This window comes from Myodes glareolus, chromosome 3 (assembly GCF_982192425.1).
Source record: "Myodes glareolus chromosome 3, mMyoGla1.1, whole genome shotgun sequence".
Classification (NCBI taxonomy): Eukaryota; Metazoa; Chordata; class Mammalia; order Rodentia; family Cricetidae; genus Myodes; species Myodes glareolus.
In genome coordinates this window covers 24,139,970-24,167,707 of record NC_142028.1, presented here as the reverse complement: position 1 = coordinate 24,167,707, position 27,738 = coordinate 24,139,970, and the positions used below count along the sequence as shown (strand labels likewise).

The 27,738-nt window shown below is 50.4% G+C and overlaps 1 protein-coding gene across 4 annotated transcripts in view; it reads right to left on the bottom strand.

Moving 5' to 3' along the window:
• Tspan9 (tetraspanin 9) overlaps positions 1-24,818 on the bottom strand; it is a 187,527-nt gene extending 162,709 nt beyond the window's left edge. Inside the window, exon 1 of one of the 4 annotated variants that reach the window (XM_087904173.1) lies at positions 24,694-24,818. The gene's annotated coding sequence lies outside the window, so the exon portion shown is untranslated. Of the gene's footprint in view, positions 1-6,788; positions 6,811-24,693 lie in introns of those variants that run through there. The other 3 variants (XM_087904177.1, XM_087904174.1, XM_087904176.1) reach the window with 3 other exon arrangements.
• Between the last annotated feature and the right edge of the window lie 2,920 nt (positions 24,819-27,738).

Sequence of the window (27,738 nt, the reverse complement as noted above, 5' to 3'; positions counted from 1 at the left end):
AGAAAGAACAGTCAGTCCCTAATGCACCACAGCCACAAACTCAAGGCAGCTGTCACTCCTGGGTCCAGATTCCCCCAGTGGCTCCCTTCTCCCACCATAAAAGCTACAGCCTTCTGGATGGGTGTGGTGGTATACGCCTTTAATCCCAGCACTCCAGGAGACAAAGGCAGCAGAGAGCTAGCCAGTGCTACTAAGTGAGACCCTGTCTCAAACAACTATAGCTTTTAGAATAGCGGTCACGGTCCTATGATCCCAGCCTGATGACCGTTAACAGTACAAGGGCTGGCACCTCAGGGCCTTTATACCTACTGGCCCCCTCTGCCCTAAGGTTATCCCTCTCCCCCTTTATCCACGGGGTTCAAATTCTTTTCTTCCGTCTCTCCTTTAATGGCCCCTTTTGAAGGAGGTCTCTGCACTCTGTGCACACCCATCCTCACTCCTCTTTCCCATGTTACCTTGCTCCATGGCATCTGTCACCATCCCAGACACTGTGAACTTCTGCTCTTACCGTCTATCTCTGCCACCAAAATATAAGCTTGTGAGGGCAGGGCTTTGCCGCACTCCTGTATCTCTGGAGTCTAGAACAGCAACCGACCCAGAAGAGGCCCTCAGTCCTCCGGAATAAATGAGACACAGGACATCTAGTGCGATGTCAAGCAAAGGTGAGGGACGGAAAGCACATCCTAAGCTGCTGTTCATGCGCTAGTTGTGGTCACGAGAGTCCACGGTGCTCTGAGACAGAAACAGTCTACATTCTAGTCATACCTCAAGGTCACTATCAAGAGGTAACCATGCCGTGGTGGGGCTTGGCACAGTGAGGAACCCTACAGAAGTGGAAGGCTCTGAAATGATTGCTCAGCATCATCCCAAGGCCCAGCTTTCAGTCCCCTTGCTGGGAGCCCTGACTGCGAAGAGAAAACCACTGAGAGATCCACAGCCACACAGTCACTGCCTCCAGGAATCTAGTATTTTACATCCAAGTCACTCCTGAGCACCCAAGAATTCAGATCTCCTGCCTGAAGGCCATAAATGTCAAAAAAAAAAAAAGAGTTTAGTGAGCATCTCACACCGATAACCATGCAGAGAAGACAGCTAAGTGAATAAAAACTTGAATAAAATATTAGCATGCAGACAACAGCTACCATGGATACAGCTGACAAAAATTATAAGTGAGCAGTCTCCCTCTGCTTCTAAGGCTCCCTACCAACTAGGGACCAAAAGTACTGGGGAATAAAAACATTTCTGTGTCGAGCATGTTCAGACCTCCTTCTCATCACCAGTCGCTCTACAATACAGCGCTAAGATGCTTGCACTGTGTTGAGTATCATAACACAATTTATAATCCAGCCTCAAGGACCACAGCTTTCTCCTAGGAGAAAAGCACTTTGGTCTGCAAAGGGTTCAGACATTTGCTGGGGAAGAGTTCAAGTCATAAGTAACCTTGGGGCAATTCCAAACCGATGAGGAAAAATGAGGAGATTGTATGCAGATACCACCAGTTTACACAGAAGCCCGAGCATCCTTGGAACTGAATGTCCCCAGAGAAGCCCTGGAACGAGCACATAGACCCAGAGAGGCAATTGCATTTTCATTACTGTCGCATCAAGGGCAAGCATGTTCTGGATCAGATACAATGGAACTGGTGGAGTCAGCCAAGGGGAATGAAAAACAAGTTCAGGAAAACTCCTTTCAGAAAACGCATTTTAAGAAGGCAGCTGCGAGAGTCTGGCCTGGAGGCTGAAGCAGAAGGACCACTGCAGGTTCTAAGGCAGCCTGGGTTACACAGTGAGATGCTGACTCAGACCAAACAAAGGAAAGAAAAGAAGTAGGATAAGGAGCTGGGGGTGTGGCTCGGAAGCCAAGAGCTTGCTTTGCAGGCAAGCGACCCTGGGTTCCATTCTCAGTGCCAGAGAAAGAGAGAGAGAGAGAGAGAGAGAGAGAGAGAGAGAGAGAGAGAGAGAAGAACAGAGAAAGAGGAAGAAGAAAATGGGGAGGAAGTAGCCATTGCTGCCAAAGCCCTGGAGATTGTGACAGAATGAATGCACTCTGTCAATACTGACTGTAACGATGATGTCATTTGTATCACTGTCTTGATTGACAACCCATGATGGAACAAGTTGGAAGCAGGAAGCAGAATGGTCACGTTCTAAGGTAGGCCCACCCCACCAGCAGGATGTGGCCTTGGCCACACTGCATACTGCTGAATGGAATAGAGTACAATGGTCCCACCTGATGGTAGGCCCATCTTCCCTGGACTCCATTCACCTAGTCAATGGTACCTGCTGAGTGACTTTTCCATCAGAGGCCCCTGTAGATATAGGGCATACAGCAAGGAAGAGCAATGCCCCTCCTCCCCAGTGTTCCCTTCCAAGGGGCACTGACATTTGGAGCCCACATGTATTCGCCCCACCGTCTCGGGACATCCATCCCTCAAATACCATGGCCTTCTCCTTCAGGAGGAGGAGGAGGGTGGTTGGTAGAGGGTTTGGCAGTTGAGTGACGAAGGCACAAGTCCATGGTTCAGGATAACACAGGCTTCTCTGGGAAGTTAGCAAACTGCAGGAAAGTCCATGAAAGAACCCTCTGCTCCTTCTTGCCACTTTGTAGAGAAAGAAACTACAACGTTACTCACGGCAAACTTGTCTGATGGCTGTAGCTAAGGGGAGCACACAGGTCAAGAGTGTTCCTCTACAAGACATCCACCATGCCTGGCTGAGAAAGAAGGCAGAAGAAGAAGCAGAAAGCCAGGAAGAACGGCTGGCAAGAGTCTAGGGCCCTGTGATACTTCCAGGCACTCACTTCAGTCTTGCTTTCTCCAAAGCCCCTGCTCCACAGCCCACTGGGGCCCCATCAACCACTAGGGAAACAGAAAAGGACAAGAACCCAGGCAGGTGCCATGTATGTTCCTAGCCAATGGGTGAGGCTGAGAAGTTACCCCAAAAGTTCCATGAGCGGGAAGGTTGAACAAGGGCTTGAGAGACTCTTAAGACTGGCCCGACCCCAGGAAGTTCTTTGGCTTCTGATTCCTCCAGAACTGGCCTCTCTTTCCCATCTCTCTCCAGCCAGGAGCTACAAAGTCACCACCCTTCCTGGTGTGGAATATGGCTCGACTTCCCCGCAGTCATCTTAGCAAATGGGAAAGGGCAGGAGCTTGAAGGGCCTCCCAGACACGGCTAAACAACCAGTCCCGGAGCCCGCAGTGTATGATACACTGTCCTAGACCTGTGAGTGGCAGCTCCATGAGGCCCCCAAGGAAGATCCAGGAGACCCGCAGGATCAGATCAAGGGCAGCAGCATCCACCCTGAGTGAGGCTCCTGAGACCAGAGCCACTACAGCCTGCTGGACACGCAGAAGGATTCATGGAGCTCCCAGGCCACATGGTGGGAAAGTGATGAGCCCATCAGCCATCTCTACCTCAAAGATGTTACATGTCCAAATAAGGAGACAACGTGACAAGTTGCTGACAAGAGGGCAGTCAGAATGCTAAGGACAAGAGCAGATGGCAGCTGGGGGTGGTAGCTGCCAGTCTGAAGGTCCCTGGGGAAAAAAAGCCCACTTAGGCAAGGAAGTAGCATGTTCACAGTTGACATGCGGAAATAAGGAGCTCACTGTGTGTGTGTGTGTGTGTGTGTGTGTGTGTGTGTGTGTGTGTACAGACTAGGGAGGGAAGACTGAAAGGCAGATAGGAATCACAGGGCCCTAATTAAGTTGTAAGATTTAGAATTGAGTACATGGTAGTTAAGAGATTACTTCGTACAATGCCACATCCCAAACACAACATCCCTCATCAGCAGACACGGGATTTTCCTTAAATTCCAAAAGCTCTCCACCTTCCAAGGTGCCCCTTCCTCTGCTTGGTGATGTTAAGTGTGGGAAAGTTTGTCCCAGTCATGGCCCCAATTCCAGTCCCCTGGAACCCCTCACCTGTATCTGTAGGCTGGGCTCCCATTCCCCCCCCCCCACAATGAAGACCATCAGTTACACACCCTGCTCTGTCACATTTCATAACAATAATCTGCAGACAAAGTGAATGTTCCTAAGTCTCTCCCCTAACCCGCATGCCACATCGTTTCCAGCCTCCTCGTCAGTCTCCTCTGGATGTAATTCAGATTCGCCAGTGTCCCAAGCAGAACTGAGAAACCCAATGCTGAGCTGCGTATGGTAGCGCACACCTAGAATCCTATAAATCCTATAGGTGGCACACACTTGTAAAACTTGGGAGGCTAAGTCGGGAGGATCAAGAAATCAAAGCCAACCTTGGCTACATAGTAAATTCTAGACCAACCTCAGCTATAGAACAAAACTGTTTCAAAATAAACAAGAAAAAGACATACCCAGTAAATTTAGAAGTAGTCACAACTCTTATAAGCCAGGCACTGCACCCAACCAGTGAAGTTCTTAACGTGCGGGGGTGTGGCTTACTTTTACAGCATTTGGCTAGTGTACACAAGGCCCTGGGCTCCAACCCAACAAAAACAAAGCAATAGCAAACAACACCAAAATCTCCTTAGCTACCAAATGCCACTGGTAGCTTAAATTTTCTCTCATTTATTCTGTTACTCATTCAACGAACATTAGTATTCACTATATGCTAAGTACTGAAACTGCCTTATTGTCTTTGGAGGGGACAGCCACCTTGGAGAGAGAAATGCAAAACCAGATAAAATGGTGGGGGTAGGGGGGACAACATGCTGTTAATGGTGTCTTGTGAGGTTCCTTACTGAGGATACCCACCCCAGTGGGGAAGGTGGCTCCAGGCACAGCTGAGGTCAAGAGGGGTTTTAAAACTATGCAGGGCTCCAGTCATGACGAAGTACAACTAAAAACTAAACAGGCACGAAACTGCCGCTGACACTGGACCAGGGGCAGCACGGGACTGAGATTCCTGAGAAGGGAAACGAAGGATGTGGATCCTAAGCTGACAGCCTTGACAGCACCTCCAAGGTGGATGCTTTAAGGGGACTCCAAGTGGAGTGTGCTTGTCTCGCCAAAAACTAGAGCTCACACAGGTAGCACTTGTAAGGCAAAATACCAGAGAAAGGGGGACCGAAGGGAGAGAGTGCAGCAGCCTGTGGAGGGGCCCCCTGGAGAGTCCAGCTGATCCCCACATTGCCAGGGTGAGGTTGGAAATACTGGACAAAGAAGCACGGCATAGCAGGGCCCGAACCATGTGTGAAGCGCACACATCCGGAGAGACCTCATGCACGGGGTATTCGGTAGAGGCCTCGGAAGGGTGTTGACCGAATGGTGAAGCTAAATTAGCCCCTGACTACAGTCTGCTTTAGATCCACCCTTTAAGAAGCTTAAAAGCAAACCTTAAATGTATGAAACTGATCCCAAGTCATTTAAATGCATGCCGGAAGAAGGTTCAACCCTATTTAAAGAACTATAACAAAACCTCACATCTGTCAATATTAAGCTCCTGCTAACTGGCATTCAAGCGACATTTAGCAGGCACAAAAGAAGTGGACAGATCAATGGGTACAATGAGAGATGGTGAGCCTCGTAGACAAGGGGAGACCAGACAGGTTTTACAGGTATGATCACGACAGAGGGAAATATGACAGAGGACACATATGAAAGACTGATATGAGCATCTAGAGGTGGAGATGAGACGGCGTCTGAGGTAAGAAATATGTCAAAGGGGATTTAGTCATATCAGGCTGCAAAAGAAGAGCCGTGTGCTTGACAACCTAATGACAGAAACTGTCCAAAGGCAAGCATAGAAAAGACTGAGGAGAGTCAACACATCAGCAACCTACAGACAGCGTCACATCTAACAGCCACGTTACCGGAATTCTAGAAGAAATGAAAAAGAAGTGGAGATGAGCAGCCGCTACAACAACTGCCGAATTTACTAGCTCAATGCTCACAAGCAGAAGAGTCCAGAGAACAGAGGAGAATTCCGAGACACTGATGTGGCCTTTGAACCCTCAGATTGCTGAGTCACCATGGGGTCAGGCTAGATGAGATGAACCCATGGTGCAACAGAGACGGGACACAAACATCCTACCCATATAAGGTCCTTCCTCTTGCCACCCCTGGAGCGAGGTTAACTCTTAAGCCAGAAAGCACCCAAGCATCACTGCCCCTTACTTTATAGATGAAAGAAAGCTAAGGCTAGCCAGGCGTGGTGATGCATGCCAATAGTCCTAAAATTCTGGAAACTGAGGCTGGGAGATTTTTTTTTTTTTTTGGTTTTTTGAGACAGGGTTTCTCTGTAGCTTTGGAGCCTGTCCTGAAACTAGCTCTTGCAGACCAGGCTGGCCTCGAACTCACAGAGATCCACCTGCCTCTGCCTCCCGAGTGCTGGGATTAAAGGCGGGCATCACCACCGCCCGGCTGAGACTGGGAGATTTTTAAGTTAAAAACCAGCATGGGCTACATAGTGAGAACTATAAAAATAAATAAGGGCTAGGCGTGCAGCTTCATGGTAGAAGGTTTGCCTGTCATAGATAGGGGCCTGATTTTGATCCCCAGTAACACACACACACACACACACACACACACACACACCCCTAAGACTCAGAGAAGCAAGTGAGGCTCCTGGGCTGTTCTGCTCTGGCACCTTGAACTGCTTTAGTTGACCTCCCGTGTCCTCGTGTGCCTTGTCCACTCCGGCTCCCAACAGACAGGTTCATGTCTGTCATCCAGTGTCATCCAGCCCTTAAGGGCTGAGGCAGAGGGACCATCCTGGGTTACATAGTGAGATCTTGTCACAAATATACAGCAGGCAGAGGGGGGCTACAAGGTACCCAGCATCACAGAGAGGGTGCTCCATACTCACCCATGGGGTCCAGGGGAGGCAAGAACTGAGGGCCCTTGAAGATCTGCGGGCAGAGCTGTTGCCAGTCGACCCTCCGTTTGAAAAGGACAGAGAAACAGTGGGACACAGAGAGACAGAATCTGAACCGCCGCTGGCAAAGCCAATGGCTGTTACCAGGCAACTCCCCAGGGAGGGATGGAAGGGGGGAACAACATTCCTCTGGTCCCTGAGTCCTGCTCCTTATCAGATTGGCCATAAGCCCCACGCTGTACTCACCACCCCCTTGACCAGGCAGGCTCAGGAAGGAAGGGGAAGCAGAAGGCTCTGGAACTTTCATTTTCCCCATCCCACCCTCCCTGGGGCCCCACTTCCTTTGTGGACTCTGGGTAGGGCAATGGAACCTCTTCCCGGAGGATAAGCAAATTCTCGGCTATTCCTGGAGCCTCGATTTTTATCAGCCTTCCATTCTGGTCAATTCTGAGAGGCCAGAGGCCAGGCATGCCAGAGAGATCTCAGCCTGACCCACCAACCTCAAAATAACCCCACACATGCCTATCTCAAGTCCTTACAGACTTGGTCATTTGGGAACATGCTCTGCAAAACTGTTCACAGGTCAGAGAGGTCTCCACACTGCAAGCCTTCCTTACTCACCAGGAGCGGGGGCGGGGGGGGGGGGGGCAGAATAGTGTATACTGCTGAGGAAGAAAAGGAAGAGAACCATCTGGATGAGAAGGGGGCAATGACACAAGAGACCAAACACAGATAAGGATCAAGAAAGTTTGTCTCCCGGCTCCTCTGTCCAACTGCCCAGAATCCAGGAGAACCAACCTCCGTTTCCCCAAATGTGAGACCTCCAAGCAGCACCTCCCTTTTCCCCCAGCATCCTCTCCGGAGCCTTTGGGAAAGACACTGCCCTCAGTCTTCTGTACCTTTAGAAGGAGCTCCTGACCTGGGTCTCCTCCCCAGAGCCAGTTTAAACCACGAGACTGAGGATGGATGGATAAACACAGCCAGCTAGCACTCAGTCCTGGACCAATAGATGAGATCAGGGTCGCATTTCTTTTTAGATTGCACGTGCAACACTCATTCATTCAAAAAATAGAAGAGGACGTCGATTATGGTAGCATGCGCCTGCATTCCCAGCACTCAGGAATCCCAGGCAGAGAGATCATGAGTTCAGACTAGCCTTGTCCTAGAAGACAACTGTGAGTCAATTTTAAAAATTAAACAGAGTCCGGAATATAGAGCTCAGTGCTGGCGTGTGTGCTAAGCATGCACACAGCCAGGTTCTGTCCCCAGCGTCAAAAGACGGAAAACATGTAAGTGTCCATCCGGCGCCAAGCCACACAAAAACAGGAAAAGCTCCACTGAGGAGAATCCCAGTCTCTGCTCCTCCGTGCGCACTGGGAGTGTTCTGGGGACACAGCAGACACATCTCTCGTACATTCATTTACCTGTAGAAGCTAAAAGTTAAAGCCCGGAGAATCACACAAGAGCCTGGGAGAAGATGGGTGTGGCGAGGGAGAGCCAAAGAAGGATCAGGATGCACAGGGTGCAGCTGGGATGTCGCAGGGCACAGGAAGGTCTCCGGGGCACAAACAAGCAAGCGTTTCAAGATAACTGATAGGACGTTATTATTGCTGCCGTCTGAGACACTATGCAGCCCTGGCTGTGCTAGACCTTTGCAATCCACAGTGGTCTTGAATTCAGAGATCCATCTGTCTCTTCCCCCCAAGTGCTCAGATTAAAGACATGTGCCACTGCACCTCACAACTGAAGAGACGTTGCATGTTCTCTAGACAAGGAAATGATAAATGTATAACGTATTATCCTGATCTGACCACTGCACCTTATATGTGTATTTGGGGACAGCATGCTGCACCCCATAAATTACCAGGATCTATTAAAATGAAAATATAGGGGGCTGGGAGTCTGGCTCAGTAGAATAAATGTTAGCATGTATAAAGGTTTGATCCCCAACACTAAAATAGTTATTATTGTCGTGCGTTTGTGTGGTGGGGGTGCATGTGTGCATGCGTGCGTGCATGCTGCGCGTGACCCACCAGCAGAGAAAGGCAGTAGAGGCTGTGTCAGTACTGAGCCTAATGTTAACTCTGTTTGACCAGAGGCCACAGAGCAGCCCACCCCACTGTTTAGAATGTAGGAGCAGCAAGGCTTTGGTTCCTGGCCTGAATTAAAACTGTGTTAAAGACACTTGGTTTAAAAGCACCACTACCACAAAACAGCACCTTCTGAAGGGATTCTTTAAAACCACATTCCAGCCCAGGAAGGCCAGGGAATGTTTCTTAGTTGGGCTCTGATATCTGCAAGAGGAACAGACTGGGGAACTACTTCCCTGGGAGGCAAGACAGGGAAGGAGCCAGATGTGTGTGTGGTTGGCTTGACCCTCCCTGAAGACCTCATCCCAAAATGCCTGACCACGCCACTGCCACCACTGACACAGACTGCGTCACCCAGGAGCTTCCAAAGGCCAAATACCAAGTGGCAGAACGTAGGCAGTTCGCCAGGCTAGAGGCAAGTAGGTCTTCTAAGCCTCTCTGACCATGCTGGCCCCGCTGTGTTTCTTTCTATACTTGAAATTATTCTCTTCCTATCTCCATCACACTTGATGAGGTCTTCCGTGGCTGTGGCTCTTGACCTGCTAGACTGCCGCACCCTCCCCAGTGGCTGGACCAGGGGTGGTGTCAGACAGCATAGAGGCATGCTAACCTTCTGCAGCTGACTCCCTCCCCACTTCTCTGACATACACCAAGGCTTTCACAGTAAGCTAAAAACCCTGCTTTCCCAATCTTCTTCCTTCTTCTAGCAAAGAGCCAGAGTCAAGTTCAACACACTAGTCCACGGAGCACCTGGATCTGAAGAAGAAGGGCCCTGCAGCCCACTCACTGTCCTCCTCTTCCCTGACTAGGGTCACTACTCCTCCCCCCAGCCACACAGACAGAGACAGGTCCCCACCTCTGCTGATGGGCACAGCACCACCAGGGCCAGTTGAAATCAACTACAAGCCAGGCCTTCAGGACTTAGGGCTATTCTGTGACTGCCTCTCTTGTCACACGTGTCCTGCGATTAATATCAGCATCCTAAAGCCAGTAAGTTCAAAAGAATTCACTGGGAAGAAAACAGCATATATGACTCCACCAGCCCCAGCACACGCACAGGGCTCTCCAGCATGGTAGGATGTGAGCTTCTCAGAAAGGCCATCCCACCTGGCCTGTCCCAGACTACAGTGTTCCCTTCGAGAGCAGGTGTGGGGCACCCACAAGTTCACCCATCCCTGGGCATGATGGCAGAGAGGCCTGCCTCCCCATTTCTTAACTCCCTCTCAGCCACATCCATATTCCAGAGGTGTTACCTATAACTAGCCCCTTAAAAAATGGTCCCCAGGGGCTGAAGAGATGGCTCAGCGGTTAAGAGCATCGCCTGTTCTTCCAAAGGTCCTGAGTTCAATTCCCAGCAACCACATGATGGCTCACAACCATCTGTAATGAGGTCTGGTGCCCTCTTCTAGCCTGCAGGCATACATGCAGACAGAATATTGTATACATAATAAATAAATAAATATTTTTAAAAAATGGTCCCCAGGGCTCAAGGCATAGTCCAGTGAGCATCCTCTGGCAATGATGATCCTTTACTGCAAAGGATGTGCAGTTTTACAACCAGCTCTGACTCAGGCAGGTAAGTAAGTAAAGATGGGGTGGAGGGAGAAAGTGGGCACCGCTGTTCTTCACGCCCAAATCAGCGTAACTGAAAATTCCAGCTCTGCCAAGGTAGGGCCTCTCCTTTGATTTGTATACAGAGGGCTCAGGCTGCATCTGCAGCAACACCTGCCCTACTTGGCCGGCTGTCATCTTAGCCTACTCCTGGGTACTACGGAGAACTATGGGGCCATCAAGGCAGGAAATAGAGATCTCGATAAAACAGATAGCCGATAGCCACAAGCAGAAAAAGGTGATACTCATCTAATCCTAATCCTGCACCTAACTACAGCTCTCTTTGTGCTCAGAGGACCTAGGCCAGGAGTTTCTCAGTCCTAAATTATCTGCTGCTTCCTGGATACTGTAACCCTGGAGCCTATTGAAGCTCGATCCCTCCTCACAGCCATGAGGAACCAGTAATGGAGGTATATGGATACAATCAAAGGAGTTAGGTATCAGAGAGAGCCTCCTGGATCTTTTCATAGGAGAAGCTGACCTCCCATTTGCTTCCACCTAGCAAACACCCAGCATAGCACGCTGAGGACCTCCATCCAGCTTTTCCAAATGCCTGGCCAAAGTGTGGTTGAGGTTTATGGCCTTGCCCCGAATGCCAGCCTGCTCAGAGGACTGCACAGCCAGATTTACACATGCCCATCAGCACTTAGCGCTGGGAAGTGTGGAGCCACAAAGCTGGGCAGGTGCCATCAGGCCCATCACAGAAGCATGATGCTGTGTCCCTCACTCACGCAGGTGCCCTAGGCCACATTCCCTCCTGGATTACAGTCGTCACCAAGTCCCCTTGATGAGCTCTATTAGGACTGCCAAGAGTTTATGCCTGGGGTGCAGAATGCTTTCACAGTGAACCTCTTGGCTGCAAAACATTTCTTTTCCAAAAGATGCTGCCAGGGAGCAGGGAGAAAATCAAACCGAATGCAAAGGCCCACTTTGCCTTTGTTCTTCCTTGAAGGAAGCACATCGGCCGGCAGGAAGAGGGGCTCTCGGAGTGCGCTCCACCAGGAGCCAGCCAGCACCCCAGGGAAAGTTTGATAAACATCCCCAGAGCCAGGCAGAGCTCGGCCACCACATCCCTGCTCCCAGAGAGCTGTTGACTCTTCCCTGCTTCCTCCAGCCTTCCAGCCATTGTCAACATTTCACAGGGAGAGAAGCTACCGAAGCAAGGAATGAGAAAGCTATAAAAGCGAACACCTTCTGGGAAGTCAAAATGTCAAGTCCGCTGTGAGCCGCCTGAGAATTTCGGGAGAGTGAAATCTGGGGCGGCACACAGACCAGGTCAACTTCCTCCACGCTGGGGTTACTGGATGAGGAAGAAGCCTGGGGTCTATGATGGATAGGCTGGACAAAGGAGTGAGTGAAATCCCAGCAGACCTGGACCTGGAGCGCCCACCTGGCTTTGTTAAGGGCTTGCCACCCAGAACGACAGTTTTCAAAGAAACATTAAAATCCAGCAGCCGGTATCTAGTAGCCAAGCTCCTGGCTACTTTCAAAGGGCAAACGGGATGGGAGGGGGCAGCTCTAAGAGTCTGATGGCAACAGACTCTATTTCAAAGCCCAGCACCCTGCTGCACAAGCTGCTCACCTCCCCCCCACACGCAGCACACCAAATCTACCCAAAACTGTGCCTGGAAGCAGCACAGGAACTTCTTACCAACGGCCCTAGTTGACCTTCCCATGTTCTGTTTTCCAAAGGTCTGTGGGGTCTATTCCCTGGTCTATGCTCCGACCCCTGAGTGCAGCAAGGATTGTGCGTCCACCCCTGGGCACACAAGCCCTGGATGTGGCCTGGCCATGCCTTGCCTTTTCCAGCCATAGATGGACTTTGTGTTGGGAGAATTCAGAGCTCAGGCCTCACTGGTGCTTGCAGATTCTAGTTTGAACTGAAAGACTACTAGTCTTCCTCACAGTGAGAACCCTATCAGGCGAGAGCCAGTCAGCCACTCCAAATGTGAGCCGCACTCTCCTGGACCCTGAGCCCTCAGTGGATTGCCACCATGTTGCTGAGCTTAGGCATGAGCAGTTGAGCTCAGAACAAAAGGCTAACCCGCAGCACAGAGGACAAACAAGCGGTCGTTACATGAACCCACCGTCTGTTACGCTGCTTAGAAAACTGACACAAAACCCATTCGGCAAGTCTGCGCAGCCACTGAGAAGAATGAGGTCATTCTGGTGTGGAAGGCTGGCTGAAGAATGAGGGAATCAACCTGTCTACCCGTGGACGGAGAAGATGAGCAGGGCAATGGCCAGATGCCAGCATACTATGCAAATATCTGGAAGGTGTTGTGGAGTCTGACAACCTAGGTTTGATCCCAGAACACGCAAGTAGAAGGAGAAACTGACACCCACAAAGCTGTCCCAACCTTCATACGTGTACCTTGGTAGGAGTACACACACACACACACACACACACACACACACAAAGAATAAACAAAGAAAAAACTTTTAATCTATAAAAAAGCACAAATCAAAATATTAATGGCCATTGTCTCTGAGGACAGAATTGGGGGAGATTTTCCATTTCTATAATTCATGTAATATTTAAATATTTGTTTTATGTCTGCAACAATAGTAGAAGGAAGAGGAGCAGCTGCTGCTTTCTTTAATTTCTTTAATTCTTTAATTTCATTTGGGTTTTTTTCTATAAGCTTATATTTCCAAAAACATCCTTCTCCTGTTCTCCCATTCTTTCCAGCCCCAGTCTTCCCGAACCCAAACTGCTCTGGGGAGCATTTGTGGCATTTCAGAGTAAGGACCCCACCTACCCGGTCAGCCAGGTAGACAGGTAGACAGGCAGACAGCACCTGTCTCCACTATCCTCCAAGCTTGCCACCCCCCACTGCAGCACACAGAGCCCCTTTCTGAATCTACCCAAATCCCAGCCTTCCCTCCAGGCCGGGCTCCTCCTCCCACACCAGATCTTCCTCTCAAAGAACAGCATTCACTCTCCCTGATGGCCTATCCTGTGCTAGACTTCCTGTTGGTCTATCTTGTGCTAGACTCCCTGTTGGTCTACCCTGTGCTAGTCTCCCTGCACTGAGGTATAGGCTATTTTATCGGACACAGGCTGACCAGCCATAACCACCCACAGCTTCTCTAACACTGGAGAACATATCCAAGATGGGCAATCGCAATCACGCTTGCCTTTGCCCCTCACTGCCCAGCACCACCCCCTCCCGTTCCCAACCATCCCCAGCAACAGGCCAGTGAGAGCCAGTGAGGATCCACTGTCTATTTAGTGAATGTCATGGTTTGTGTTGTAAACACTCTGCCTCACCACCAGCCAGGTCCACAAGCTACAACCATCCACACAAGCATACATACACACATCATACATACATACATCATGGCCACACAGATCCAGACACTGGCTGCAAACCTAATTGCCTTCCTAGGGGACCCAACAGCTCTTCTTCACTCAGGGCTCGGCAATCTCCACGTCCAATTTTAAAACAAAGCTGTTTAGATTCTCCCAGGATTAAGACAAGTGGGAAGTTGCAAGCCCAGACCTCTACCTCATTTTCCCTAAAACAGAACACGTCACTCTGCTTGCGCACACACCCAGAAACACACTTCACTCAATCCAGCCAGTCACCCTGCTACTCAGAGCGCTCCCTACCTCCCTCCTCCATAGGATGTGGCCCAGCAGAGGCAGGGGGCTGGCAGACACAGATCTGTCCGTCTGTCCTAGGCACCTCCACCCTTCAGCTAGGGAAGAGCTTGGGCCTAACCTCAGACACGCTCTGTGGCAGCCAAAACAGAAGTAGGTAGGGCTGCCAGTACTTATGCTACTAAAGAGGGCACAGATATACACTGACCTACTGAGAGACCACGGCTGGGCCTCCCGGCTGAGTCCCAGAACAACATAGCATCCCTGTCTGTGCAGACCAACATGGGTACATAGTCCCACGCATACATGCTAATAACACACATATGCGTGGTCATACCAGTTACAAGCTCACTGAGCTTACCCCTGATCATTACCGAGATCATGCCCCATGGACACTCTTCTTGAGGCCTTCTCCTTGACTTTGAACCAGAAACAATACCATTATTGGAAGGGGAAGGAACATACATTACACATGCTGCCAGCAACATGTGTATGTGTATCCCATGAGAGGAGACAGTGTACTCACAACATAGACCACTACCCACCAAAGCTCGAGAAGGGTATGTATGTGTGTGCGTGTGTGCGTGTGCGCGTGTGTGCTTCAGGTTTTTGTTTGGTTGGTTGGGTTTATTTGTTTTTGTTTTTTGTTTGTTTGTTTTTGAGACAGGGTTTCTCTGTGTAACAGTCCTGGCTGTCCTGGAACTCACTTTGTAGACCAGGCTGGCCTTGAACTCACAGAGATCCACCAGCTTTTGCCTCCTTAGTGTGGGGATTAAAGGTATGCACCACCACCACTGCCCTGCCTCAGTTTTCCTTTTTAACCTAAGAAATTACCATTTTTCTTTCTATGGTTTCTGTTTCTTTGTTTTATTTTTTTGAGACAAGGTCTTCTTATATAGTCTTAGCTGGCCTGGAACTTGGTCAGTAGACTAGACTGCCCTTGAACTCACCAAGGTCCACCTACCTCTGCCTTTAAAATGCTGGTATTTAAAGGTGTGCACCACCGCACCCAGCTTGGGAATTTCATTATTTTCAAATCTTCACAAAGTTGTTGTTTTGAGAGTTACCAAACCAAAGCTAATGCCTCACCGGGATCCTTCCCAGAGACCATGGGCCCTCCAGGAATCCTGCAGGGACAGCCATGTCTCCCCAACAAGTAAGGGTAGCCCCAAAGCATCGAGAGATTTCTTGACCCTTTCAAGATCCCCTGGCTCTTCTCCACCTGCTGCACCCACAAGATCGAATGAGTTAGCAAACATTGACCCCTGGGAGCAGACAGAAGGTCACGAGGTTCAGAAAGTGTCCGAGTAAAAGTCACTCCCAGACACAAGAGGGAAAGCAGGATGGCAGGGGTGTGACAAACTCAGAGATCAAAAAACCAAAACGCCACATTTGGTCCCAGAACACAAGTTTGTGCTCTCAGAACGTGAGGCTCCTTGGTCAGAAGGAATTCCTGTATGCCCTCCCGTTCTCCCAGCCCAGCCCAGTTCTGTCTGGGTTTTGGGGTTGTGTTGGCTTAGACACCACACTACACGGAAGCTGGTATTCTTGCTTCATTGGCCACGGCTACAACCAAAACTGAAGTTGTAAGGCTGTAGGCACCAGCCGCCCCCCCTCACCACCACCCCCCCCTTCCGTGTCTCTGGTCCACAAGGCAAAGGCAGGCTGCTCACCAGAAGCTGGGGGAGAGGGGGAGCTTTCCTAACACATGTGAGGTCCTGGGTTTCAACAGGCCAGAAGAAAGGCCGAGGGACAGACCACCTTCTAAACAGGCAGCCATCTCTGTAAACAATCTCTGTCCTCCATCAGAAATCAGAGCAGCGGGTTACTCATTAACTCTCTGCCTTTCCTCCTCCACCCTGCTCTCCCAGCAGCAAACAGAGCTTTAGAGGAGGAGGAATTAGGAAGGCCTGGGTCTGGAAGCTGAATCCAGACTGCAACAGCACTCACCTTGAAAATCACCTAGGCAAGAACCAGAGGAACCTTAGTACTCAGTCCCCCAGCCCAAAGAAAGCAACGGCCACCTGTGATGAGAGACAGGCGCCAGGATCTGACCGCTCCCCAGGCTGGACATCATTCCAGATGTTCACAAGCATGACAAGAAATGCCAAAGCCCCAGAGGTCACAGCCGTCAGTCAGGGCAAACTTCCTGTCTGCTAAGTCCTTCATAGAGTCTCTCTCACTCAGCACATCAACACAGATGTGCAGGAGGGAGCTCAAGTCACCTGGCTGGAAAAGGCGTGACGTCAGGGACTGTCTGTCTGCCCAAAGTGACGCAGGCCTCTTGGGAAACTCCCGTCCACATGCAGCCTGTGAGGCCCAAAAGAAAATGGGCCGGCAGGGTCTGGGATGGGGAAGAAGGCACTGTGCCCAAGAAAACCCATCCCCTTGTCCCTGGGTCTTTCCCCACAACACAACAGAACCATAGGCACGCCTTCAAACCCCAGAACTTCTAGAATAAGAACAAGCACCCACACCAAAGCAAGTACCCATGGAGGAAGGGGAAAGACTTAAAAATGGGAGCACACAACTTTAATCCCAGCACTCAGGAGGCAGAGGCAGGTGGATCTCTGGGAGTTCAAGACCAGCCTGGTCTATCTACATAGTGAGTTCTAGGTCAGTCAGGGCCATGTAGCGAGACACTATCAAAAAAAAAAAAAAAAAATCTAAGCCCACCCCTCCCCAAAATGGGAGCTCGTGTTTTTGGGTGCAAATAGGCTTGGGAGAGTTCTGCGAGAATTCCCAGGGGACTGATAAGAAATGGCCTAGGTCTGCAGAAGGTGAGGCAGAGTACCTTGGTTGGTCCCGATCCCTGCTCCATCTCCCGCAAGAAAGGGAATCTTAGCCACTGCTTCTGTAAAATCATACCTCTTGGGGCTCTTAAGAATGTTAAATGAGACATAAGCCACTATTAAACAGAACCATGTTAAAGGCCTGCTGGACACATGTAAAGGGCCTAAACCTGGAGCTAAACGCTGACAAATCACAAACTCAGACCATCTAAGTTCAATAGGCAAAACCTGCCAGGATAAGAGGCTTTTAGGCCACTCAACAGTCTTTTTTAGGACTCACAGGGAATTTTTTGGCAAAAGTAAGCCACCAGACTTGCACCATCAAAGCCTTCCTCCTTCCTCCACCAACCACACTTCAGGGTTCAGGGAAGGTAAGAGATTTACAAGTCACCCAGCAGGGAGAAGCCACGGGATAAAATGCACATAAATTAAAACATAAAATGGCCCAGGTCTGTAAGCAGCTCCCACAGGGAACCTGAATCAGCACCATCCTCTGCGCTGCTGCCTGCAGCTTCTGGCAGACTAGCTCAGCAGGGGCCTGAAGAGCGCTGGGAGCAGAGACACCGCCTCAGCCAGATCCCAGAGCAGAGGTCGGTACTCTTCCTGCTGGGAGCAGAGACACCGCCTCAGCCAGATCCCAGTGCAGAGGTCGGTACTCTTCCTGCTGGGAGCATCAGCCAGATCCCAGAGCAGAGGTCGGTACTCTTCCTGCTGGGAGCATCAGCCAGATCCCAGAGCAGAGGTCGGTACTCTTCCTGCTGGGAGCATCAGCCAGATCCCGGAGGGGCAGAGGTCGGTACTCCTCGCTGGAATGGCAGCACCGGGGGCTGGCCAGAAGTTCCCACAGCTTCTTTCCAGCCTGCCTGTGGGAAGCCCCTCCATCCAGGTTCCCCAGCCTATTGGAGAAGAAAGGAGACAGGGAGCTACCCGCTCCTCCTGCTTCCCAAAGCCTCCTCCAAACCACCCTCTCCTGACCCCAAAATCTAATTCAACCAGCAAGAGCCACAGCACAATAGAGGGCTAGAAAATGTCAGTATCCTGGTCAAGCCCCCAGCCCACAGTGAAAGAAGACCAACTTTGCACCTGAAATCCCAGCACATAGGAGGCTAAGGGAAGAAGACTGTGAACTCAAGGCCTTAATGGCATAGTAATTTCTAGGCCAGTCCCAGCTACACAGTAAAACCCTGTCACACACACACACACACACACAAAGGTGTGGGGGGCTCCTGGGAGATGGCTCATAGGTAAAAGTGCTTGTCAGGCCAGCCCTGACAGCCAGAGTTCAGTCCCCAGAATGCTAGTAAAAAGCTAGAGACTTTCTGCCATCCCAGCACTCTTAAAGTGGAGACAGGAGAGTCAGCTGGAAGGTCACCTATGCAATACGGCAGTTGGAACAAGAGAGACCTTGCCTCAAAACAAGGAAGGAGGAGAGCACTGACTTCCAAAAATGTGTCATCTGATCTCCCTACCCAGGCTGTGGCATACACGCGCGCACACACACACACACACATACATATATACATACACACAAACCAATAAACGTCAAACGATGACATCAGACAGGTTGATAAGAAAGACCTTAGCACACAAGGGACCCGGACTGACACTGACCTGGTTTCTTTGTATTTCTTGTAAGCACCTTGGCCCCGGGATGCTCCGGCACAAACATGACACTTGAAGTCATCTTGGCTGTGAAGCCACACCAGGGTAAAATCTGTGCAGCAATGGCCACTCTGCAGGCCAGGAGTCTCCCATCCACTCACTCGACAACTGGCAAAAGCCAGAAATGGCCGACAGGTTCCAGCTGTGGTGCCAGGGCCACTTACCTGGGGGTGGGTGCATTATGAGCACAACCCGAGCCCCAGCTGAGCAGGAAAGGCAGATGCAATTGATTAGTAATGTCTGCTCTAGGCAGCGCTGGAGGTAACAATATCCTTGCCATATATTTGCCAGCCCTGGGACAGACTGTTAAGACTAAGGACAAAACCCAAAGATTTAGTATTTACAATTTTCACCAATATATAAAAGTCTGTAACTTTCTTGAGGTGTTAAGTTTGGTTTCTGTACACCATATGGCTGATAGGAAGGCGCTGTGTTCTTGCCATCTCCTTCACACCCGCAGTAACCCTAGTGGGGCTGTAACAACTCGGTGAAAACAGTCAAGGAGTGAAAGAGAAACTGCCGCAAACATTAGGGACAGTCAGCTTGGGACACGGGGACAGACACAGGAAACATCTGACTCCCCACAGAAACATGACTCCGGAGAAGCTCGGGCCTGCGCACAGATACTGCTGTGGGTGCAAAGTTGAGATTCCAGAAGACACAAGGCTGGTTTCTTGTGACTGTCAGGGAGCTATCCTGAGCCTGGTCTAAGCCTCTGGGCAGTGAGTACAAGGGGGACATGGGAGGCCTTTAGAAACCACATCCTAAAGATACTGGAAACTAGTCAGGAAAAGATAAAAACCAACGGAAATAGGAGAGGGATGAGAACCCAATCTAGGGCCAGTCCCCAGGCATGCTTCCCTCATGACTCCACCCAATCAATCTTTTCAAGGTTTATGTACATTCTTATGTATACATGGCCTGTTTGCTCTTATTTACGGGAAAGTGGAATGTGGACGTAGAGGCCAGAAGAGGACGCTGCATCCTCCGGAACTGCCAGCCACCTGGCGTGGGTGCTGGTGCTCGAGACCAGAGAGAGGTCCTCCCTCACCCACTGGGCCATCTCTCCAGGCTCCCAACCAATAGATGTTAGGCAAGACAGAAAACTATGGGAACAGGAGAATCTGGTTAAACCTCTCACCAGCAAAGAAGCAAGAGTTCCAGAGCCACTAACTCTGACGCTCTTCTCCCTTCCCCGATGGATCCTGGATTTTCTAGGAACCTGACCAGAAGCCTTATTTGCAATGAAAGGACATGCACTAAATAAACTCTTTGTCATCTTTGGTGGCTCTTGGCTTTCCCTTCTCAGATTATAACTCCATCCATGAGCCACTCTAGAACCCCACATCAAAACAGACAGAAGGGCTGGAGAGATGGCTCAGGGCGTAAAATCCTGATGGTCTGAGTTCAGTCCCCGGGAATCCAGTGGTACAAAGAGGGGACCGACTCCACTCGGTGTCCTCTGGCTTCACGCTCACAGTGGCACGCACATGCCCGCAGACAAAACACAGACAAAATAAATACATGATTTATTTTAAATCTTTCTAATTTAAAAGGGGATAAGGACTTCTTTTTAGGCAACACTTAAAAAAATATAATTTGACATCCATCAAAATTGTACATATGGCTCGTGCTAACTGTGACACTATTCTGAAAAGCCCATAGCTACGATCCCCTTTGAAGATCATGATTTCACATTGTGTCTAAGCACCTCTCTTCCCCCTAACCCAGCAGGTCTCAACCTTAGGTCGCGACCCTTTGGGGAGTCATATATCAAATATTACAGTTATAAAGTAGCAATGAAACAATTTTATGGTTGGGAGTAACCACAACATGAGGAACTGTATTAAGGGGCCACAGCATTAGGAAGATTGAGAACCACTTCCCTAACATAAAATCTCCAATTTTGCTTCATACTGCCTAATCCTGAAATTCTTTTCTATGTTGAAGCCACAAACCCTGGTTTGGCCCAAGTCAAAGTTCCTAAAAGATCAGGGGAACGCGTAGGCTGTTGAGGATTACCGCATGGAATATGTCTCCTCACCAGTGACAGACTCACCGTCGGTTTTGGTTTGGCTTGTTTGGTTTTGGGTTTCTGCAGCGGTAAGGATGGAACCTAGGGCCTCACACATGCTAGGCATGCGCTTTACCGCAGAGCCACACCCCAGCCCTCACAAACAGTCTTGATCTTATATCTAAAGTCTCTCCCGGTCTTCTCCTCACCACCATTCCTGGCAGATGCCCAGCCATTCACCATGATTTCTATCCATCCTTAACGTCCTTGAGCCCAGACCTGCTTCCATGACCCTCATGCCAAAACCACAAACATCCCAGAACCTCAAAAGGCTCACTGACTCAGTGCCGCACATACCAGACACTCTGCTTCTCTCGAGCAGATGGATGTATGGAATTCACTCCCTGGCTGGACCACTGAAGCCACCTACAGTATGGCTCATCTACCTGCCCAGTCTCTTCATTAGCTAGTCTCTACAGGTCTGCGGCCCTGCCGAGTTAGTCGCAAGTCAGTCCTCAGGCTGCTCCCTCCTCCTCCTGGGCAACTGCAACCACTCCCTTCTCACCTCCTGCTGCCTGAGGTACCTCTCCTCCATCAAGGGTTGCAGCTCCAACTTTGAACTCTCCTAACATCCTGCTCTCAGAAGCCACTCACGAACTATGCTGGCCAGGGTTGGCCTCAAACTCTAGATCTCTGGCCATCCTCCTGCCTCAGCCTCCCAAACACCTGGACCGATGGTGTGCACCACTACACCTCACTTTATGCATTAAACTGTGATTTTTGTGAAGCCCTCCCCGCACCTTTCCTAACTTCCTGACTGAATTATATGTCCAAAGGAGGCAAGAATCATTTTTGGTTTGTTTTGTTCTTTTGATAGAGTCTCATCAGTTCAGGCTGGCCTCAAACTCAGAAGGTAGCTAAGGATGACCTTAAATTACATTCCTGATCCTCTTGCCTCAGCCTCCAAAGTACTAGGATTATAGGCATACTCCACCATGCCTAGAAATTTCTGTCATTTTTTTCATTTATACATCATTAGAACTTAGCACAAAAATTCAATGAGGAACTCCAGAACTCTGGAGACAGAGGTAGAAAGATCCCAAATTCAAAACCAGCCTGGGCTATATAGCAAGACCTTGTATCAAAAAAAAAAAAATGATGATATTGATGACGGTGGTGGTGGTGATGAAATTCATCAAGGAATTACCCAGCAAGAGACACATGAAGACACAAAACGCCACAGGAGTTCGAAAACAAAAGGTTCACCTAGGATGGTGACTCAGAGGGCCCCTGAGAAAAGTTACACCTGTACAGGGTCTTGGAGAACAGGAAGGTGGAACAGCATGAACTACAGGGCAAAGAAGAAATGACCAAAGCATGCTTGGAAGAGCAGCCTGGCTGGACCTGTGGGTTCCTGGAAGGACAAGAGAAGGAGGCAGGTGAAAGAGACAGCCTGGGGCGGAAGAAGAGGCTGATGAGCGTCAGGTGAAAGCGCCTGGATTCCCTCCACCCACTCTTAGTCAGCAGAAATGCCCTCTCAGCAGTCCTGGGCCTCAGTGAAAGAAGAAGAGAAGTCCTGTCCTCTCGTGTTCCCGGCATGCTGGTAGAGCCACCCAGCTAGGATATAAATAGCAGCCTCCACTCTGCACACCTGCTTCACGCGCATGACATCAGGGCGCCTTCCCACGGCCCTGAAAACTTGGTATTGTTATCCTCATTGTGTAAGCAGGAGGCCTAGGCCAACAGAGGTGCTTGCCCAAGGCCCCAGCTCAATCCCTCCTTCACTTCCCGGGACCAGGTGCATTGGGGTCACAGAGCCAGGGATGAGAGAAGACGCCCTGTCAGTCAGCCCAGGGCCCAGAGACTGTGTGCCAACAAAGCAGGTTACTTCTCCACCATGCCTGTGGAGAAGCCCAAAGTCAGCTTAAGGTAAGCACACAGCAAGAGACTAAGACAGTACATCAGACAGAAAGCAGAATGGTGGAGGGTGGTGCTACACTCCCTCACAACCCAGCACTCGGGAAGCAGACAGACCTCTGTGAGTTCAAGTCCAGCATGGTCTACCTAGTAAGTTCAGACCAGCCAGAGCTGCATAGTGGTAGACTCTGTCTCAAAAAATACATATATAAAATAAGACGTGAAGAGCAATTGAGAAAGACATCTGGTGTAGACCTCTAGCCTCTACCTGCACATGCAAACACATACACACACAACCTAAAATAAAAAGAAAAAAATTAGGTGGGCAGGGAGAAGGGGTAGGAGGAGAGGGAAAAAGATCAGCAAAACCAAATTACATACAAAAATGTCATAATGGAACCTATTACTTTGTATGCTAATTTAAAATAAATAAAAAATTTTAATGCATAAGTCGACTGGGTGCTAAGAACATGTTACACCGTCAGTTCAGGTGCTGCCAGATGAGAGGCTCTGGGGTCTTTCAGTCCAGTGGCCCTCCAAAACAGAGAGCTAGGAAGGACAGTAACCTGCCCAACACACATGCTTGAGGGGAGAGCACAGACTGGCTCAGTATGGACGGAGACAGACAAGTACACAGAGAAGTTTCCAGATCCAGCTCTACTTTTCAATGGGTATTGTAACATTAAGGACCATGTATTCTACTGCCATCTCCCTAACCAATAAGGCGGGTAAAAGTAACTCCCCAAAAGCATGTACAGATCAATAAAAGTATATCCAGCTTGTGTGCAGCAAATGCATTTGGCTGACTATAAATTACTATATGAACACTAGTTACTGGTATTAATATTACATCCCTGTTCACAGATTTAAAGAGTCCTCCCAAGCAGACCAAAAAACCAACCAAATAAACAAACAAACAAAATCACTCCATTAGGAAGCACTCCAGTTGCTGAAGGCCTTGTGCACAGTAGGTCTTCAATGAGTTAGAAGAATGCAGTAACACCTGGAGTTGTATGTATCCCAATGTCCTTCCCTCCTCTCCAAACCCCAGTCCTGGACTCAACCACATCAGGCGTCAGGACCAGGCTGCTGTAGGAAGTGTTGTGATTGTCTGACCCCCGCCTGCATTCCTCAGCTAAATATAAATGATTCACCCGGTCCATTGTTTGAGATATTCCACAATCCCTCTCCAGTCTCCCCCATTTCTCCAGGTAGCAAACTTCACCACCCCACCCCACCCAACACCCACCACACACACACACACACACACACCCTCCCAGGAGGTTGTTCTGAGTAGAAGGGGAGCACACAGGTATGTAGAGATCAAAGCAAAAGTTCTTTGTGCTCTCCACTAGTCCAGGAAAGCTTCCTGGGGGAGGAAATGCCTGAGTCACCCCAGGGGAGGGGGCAGATGCAGGTCAAAAAGGCAAATTTAGTTCTCTGAACCAAGAAAGGCAAACTGCTGCATTATTACCTAGGCATGGAGAGTGGCAAGATCAGCCTAGTTCTGAGGAGAGCTCACTACCCAAAATACAAACTTCTCCAGACTTGACAGTCATCTGGAGAAAGATGCTTTAGTGACCATTATCCTTCATCAGAGACAGAAGTGACCCAGAACTCTAGTCCGTGATGCATAACACCAATTGCCGCTGTCATAAGCTGTTGCTTGTTTGGACTTTTTTTTTCAACCACATGAAAGTTTTTTTAAAGGCCCAAACTTGCGCGCACAGATGGGCTGCATCTCAGATCTAGGGGTGTGCCAAAGCCCTGTCACTCTTAGTGCCGCTCGACCAGCAAGTAGCCCAAGGAATGGCTGGGGGGTTCCGGCGGGTCTGTAGGCAGGCCTAGACCATATCTGCGGCCCTGGGTGAACCATCTCCAGCCGGTCTGCCGAATCCCTGACGGTTCAGGAGGGGTCTCCCTTCCTGTGGCATCCCACGGGTCTCCCATCCCTGGGGCTGGGGCGTGAGGCGGCTCCTGCAGTCCGGCATTCCTGAGACCTCGCTGACCAGCAGCAGAGCCCGGGGGACGCAATGACAGGCCCCTGACGCCCTGGCCCCTTCCAGCCCCTCCTCCGCCCCCGCCCCTCCCCCGGCCCGCACCCCCACCCCTAGAGAGTTCCGCCTCCCCGAGCACCCCCAGACGCCCACCCTGCTGGGAACCCGATCAAGGCCCAGCCCGGCCTGCCTCGCGCGCCGCTCACCTAGCCGAACCCCAGAAACTTCGCGCCCTCTGGAACCCCGAGTCGCGGGCCCGCCCCAGCCGCACTCACCACGCTTGGACTCGGTGTGGCGCCCCGGCTCCGCTCCCTCCCGCACCGCCGCGACCAGCGGAAACGGGGGGCGGGGCCGGCAGGCGGAGGGGGCGGGACCTTCACCGGGCTGCGGGGCGGGGTCTCAATGCACAGGGGCGGGGCTAGGAAGGGGCGGGGTGGGAGAGGCGGAGAGAACTAGGACCAGAGGTCCGCGCAGTGGGTGGACCCCCGCTGCCAGATGCCAGGCAGAACCCGACACAGCGAGGCAAAGGGCGGTAGCGAGCCCCCTCCATTCCGGCCATGTGCCCCGCGTGAGCGCTGGAGGGAGGACTGTGCCACTCTCCTATCGGGGTTCCTGAAGCCTCCCTCTGTACCCTGATTCCCGGCTCGCCTGTTCCAAGGTGGCACTACTACTCTTGTCGCCTGCGACGATCTGGCCTGGCCGCGCCCTCCCAGAGTTGGGCGGAGGGAGGGAAGGGCCTGAAAAGTGGCGCTCCGGGGCTGGACACCCACACAAGCTACCCCAAAGCTGTAGGACCAGGTTCTCAGCTTTGGAGCTCGTGCCCGACTGTCTGACCTCACCTTGCACCTAAGAAATTCGTGCTTGGTATTTCGGGAGCACTATTTGAGGTGTTAACAACGCGGGTGTGAGTTAAATACTGCCCTGAGATGATACTCTGTTAGAGGAGCCGCAGCCTCCGCTTGAGCTAGAGAGCCTCCAAGTGTTAGTAAAGGGCACTGAGGCCAGGAAGGGCCAAGATGAAGCAGGAGATACTCATTTGACATCTCTGACCTACCTTCCTGCAGGCTCGCATTCATGTAACACCTAATTACATGAACTTGTTTCGGAAGTGGCCAGTAAAACCCTCAACTCTCTTTGTCCTTATTGTCATATAAAGTGTTCTGTCCTCATAAGGGCACTGAAATCTCAGAAGGGAAAAAAATTGTTTTCTGAGACAGATCTGTGTAGCTCTGACTGACCTAGAACTCACTATGTAGACTGGGTTGTTCAGGACTCCATTGTGTGGTCTACCCACACTGATCTGTAATTGCGAGGCCCTGATTCCTCTGATTCCTGAATGCAGGGATTATAAGCATCCCACCGTGCCCAGCAGAAGACAGGCACAGGCTGCCACATCCAGCCTGAGACAAAATGTTTAAATTGCAAGGATCTCCCTTGTGTTCCCCCTGACTACCTGGAAGCTTCCACTTAGCTCCTGGGCCACCTCGCATAGTCTTCCTTCGGTTAGACTCAACCCATAATCTAGGCCCTGGGATTCTCATTTCCCACCAAGAGAAACAGACTCCTCTCTTCCTTTAAAACTTCATTCGAGCCCAGCCTCTGGCATGAAGTCTCCCCAGCCGACCACCACATCCTGTAGTGAATTCCGTCTGCTGTGTAGAAGAGGAGATACAGAGCAGGCCTGGTAGTGATCACTACTGGTGGAATCAGACAAAGCAGCCAAGTGAGGGTAGCCTAGTGAGGGAGCGTTCTTGAGCCAAATGGATGTGTTTGATCCTGCCTGCCTCTTCTGGGTCAAGACACTCTAGGCCACCAGCACCTCACCAGGGAAAGGGGTCCCATCCACAGTACTCCTTGGGCTTAGGAGATGAGCGGTGTCCAAAGTAATGAAGATGAATTCAAAGTCAATGCCAGTTTCTTCCCCTCCTCTCACTCTACAGGAACACAAATAGATCTGAAATCTTGGAATTATGGAGAATCTTGGGATATTCCCCCTCAGCAGTGACCCAGGCTGCCCACCCCACTTTGACACACCCAGAGATGGGGTGTTGAGAGCCTGCAGGGCATGCTGCTGCAGGAAAGCGCCGTTGGAAAAACTGGAGAGAAGGGATTATCCAGCGCAAAGAACCAAGGCAACTTGCCATCTATGTGACGAACACACTCTGGTCATGTCCGTTGGGGGGAAACTCAAATAAACCTCAAGATAAGGCCAGAGGCTTTTGGAGGAAGAACTCCAACAAGCATGAGGTGTCAGGTCTCTGAAGAATTCCATTCTGTTCCAGGCAAACACTAAAGAATAACTGTATTCTGAACTAGCTACAGATAAAGTTCATCCAAGTTTCGAGGACAATGTCCCATTTACTCCTCTTGTCCCAGCATGGTTATTAATAATCCCGCTTTTGCTTAAGGATACCCTAATTTGCACAATGAATTATATGCCACTTTAACTATGACCACAGGCAATACTCGGAGCAGCTCCTTCCAGCCCCAAATGCCAGCAATATTTCTGGCCTTTCTGTGAAACTCCCAGGGTTTCACAAGATAGTATGTTAGTTTATCCTCCTTGAAATTACCATATCAAATCAAAAATGATAATAAGCAAAAAGTAAATTTCCAGCCAGCCACCCAATGTCAAGCTTCAGGGACAGTGGCTGCTGGATGGTGCCACCTCATGGGAAGAACTGGTTCTGCAAAGAAGCTGAGTTTCTAGTACACTTGTGACAGCTAACATCTACCAAGAGATTGCACAGCACCACAGATGCCACATTAGCCTGCCCCCGCCCACCAGCATCCCATCATCCTATGGAAAAGTGGTGGCTAGAAGGCCGGGTAATCCCTCCCAAGCCATTCACATGGCATCAAAGACTAAGCTGGGAGTCTGGGGAGATGACCTGACTGATACAACGCTTACTGTGAAAGCATGAGGTCCTGAGCTAGGATCCCCAGTTCCTACTTAACAACTTGGTAATCCCCCAGTACAGAGGCGGCTGTAACGGGAGGGTACTGGCATTCCCTACACAGCGGGGCAAGATCTAAACCCTGACTCAATAAGATGGAGAGGAGTGGGGAAAGACACCAACACTGACCTCTGCCCGGCTCATGCTTTCTCTCTCTCTCTCTCTCTCTCTCTCTCTCTCTCTCTCACACACACACACACACACACACACACACACACACACACAAACTGGGATATAATCCCAGCTCGGCTGCTTCACCTGCACACTTAACAGCTTCCCCACCTCCCCTTGTAG